Source organism: Octopus bimaculoides, chromosome 30 (genome assembly GCF_001194135.2).
Source record: "Octopus bimaculoides isolate UCB-OBI-ISO-001 chromosome 30, ASM119413v2, whole genome shotgun sequence".
NCBI classification, from domain to species: Eukaryota; Metazoa; Mollusca; class Cephalopoda; order Octopoda; family Octopodidae; genus Octopus; species Octopus bimaculoides.
In genome coordinates, this window is record NC_069010.1 from 6,381,137 (window position 1) to 6,383,083 (window position 1,947).

The window sequence follows — 1,947 nt, forward strand, 5'->3', positions numbered from 1 at the left end:
GCCCCACGCCATGAGGGACTCTAAGGTCAGACTAACATAAAAAAGCACATTTTTACCGAACGCGAGGAAATGCAGCTCTCAAAGCCAACCCCTTTAGTCTGTTTGAGAATTGCATTTCCTCGCGTTCGGTAAAAATGTGCTTTTTTATGTTAGTCTGACCTTAGAGTCCCTCATGGCGTGGGGCATTATTGTATAGTAATGCCCTTATATAAATATTAATATATATATATATATCTTATATATATATATATATAATGTATGTATGTATATATATACGGTGGTGCTCCAGCATGACCACAGCCACTTGGCTGAAACCCATAAATAAATAAATATATATATATATATATATATATATATATATATATATATATATATATATATATATATATATACACACACACACATTCTCTTAGTCGTTCATCTCACTCACCCCCACTGTCTGTCTTCTCTCCCTTCCTCTCTCACACACACACACTCTCTCTCTCTTTCTCTATTTGCCGGTCCTCCTACCATCGCCTTCCTCCTCCCTCCCTTCCTCATCCTCTTCCTTCATCACCACCACCACCACCACCATCACTACTGCTACCACTACTATTGACCCGTTCCCTCTCCTATAGTTGATGTTTTGAGCTTTTTTTCTCTTAGGGTGTCTGATGTCGTCCCGGCTGCTGAAGAGACGTAACGTGGAGAGGGGAACCAGCGACCGATAAGACTTACCTCACACAGATCGATCCTGCCATCCACAGACAACAGCAATACCGTAATGATTGTCAACATCTTTATATATATACATATATTTATTTATATCTGTTCACACCTACTTACAGTTTTATATATATATATATATTAATAATAGTGAAATAACGCACTGCAGGGTTGTGTACAAATATAGACAATTTCTATTCATTTTTTTTCTCTTATTATATGGACACAGGCATGGCTCTGTGGTAAGAAGTTTGATCCCCAAACACATGATTTCAGGTTCAGTCCCAATACGTGGCGTCTTGAGCAAGTATCTTTTATACCCCTGAGCCAACCAATTCCTTGTACACACACATATATATATATGCATGCATACATACACACGTATGTGCGTATGTATGTGTGTATTTGTCTTATCACCGCTTGTCAACCGGTGTTGGTGTGTTTACGTCCCCATAACTGGTTCAGCCTAAAAGACCGGTAGAATAAGCACAAGATTATTATTATTATTATTATTTTTTTTTTTTGATAGTACTATGATAGATTTATTCGACTAAAGCTCTTCAAAGTTTTTCAAAGCGGTGCCCCGTCGTGGTTGCAGTCCAGTGACTAAAGCAAGTAAAAGAGGAAAATAGTGTATCATAGCGTCGTTGGTTACAGGTCTGCAATGAGGAAGGTGATGAGGGTGGTGGTGGTGTGTGTGTGTGTGTGTATGTTTTTATTCGGAGTGACGAGGGAGTGTCTGTCTGTCATACTATGTGGTCAAAATATCAAAGGGAACTTAGTTCTTTTTGCACCGGCTTCTTCAATTTTCTTGCTGATGTTTACATCTTTTACCGATCAATAACGATCGGAATTTAATATAAAGATAAAAAGAAATTGGTGGGATCGTGCACATGCATATTGACACATGGCACATATATCTACACTATGAAACTTGAAATTTCAAAAAAAAAAAAAAAATGTGTGTGTCAGTGTGTATGTGTGCGTGCTTACTATTTTGCTTTACACTTCATATTCCGATATAATCGTAATTTACCCACTTCGAAAAGTATTTGTAGAAAATTTCATTAAAAAAATAACCATTTTTCTGAAAGTTATGAGGAAACAAAGTCAACTCGTGAATTTTCCGAAATTCCTCTTCCCACCCAGGGAAAAATTGTTTTTCACCACAAATCCCGATATAATCGGTATCTACACCAGCTGAAGCATATTTATAGAAAATTTCATTAAAAAATATAGATT

The 1,947-nt window shown here is 37.0% G+C and overlaps 1 protein-coding gene across 1 annotated transcript in view; it reads left to right on the forward strand.

The window, feature by feature from the left end:
• The first annotated feature begins 568 nt into the window (after positions 1–568).
• Positions 569–1,947, forward strand: part of LOC106871820 (protein-serine O-palmitoleoyltransferase porcupine) — a 43,743-nt gene continuing 42,364 nt past the window's right edge. The window contains exon 1 of the mRNA XM_052978113.1: positions 569–760. The gene's annotated coding sequence lies outside the window, so the exon portion shown is untranslated. The remainder of the gene's footprint in view (positions 761–1,947) is intronic.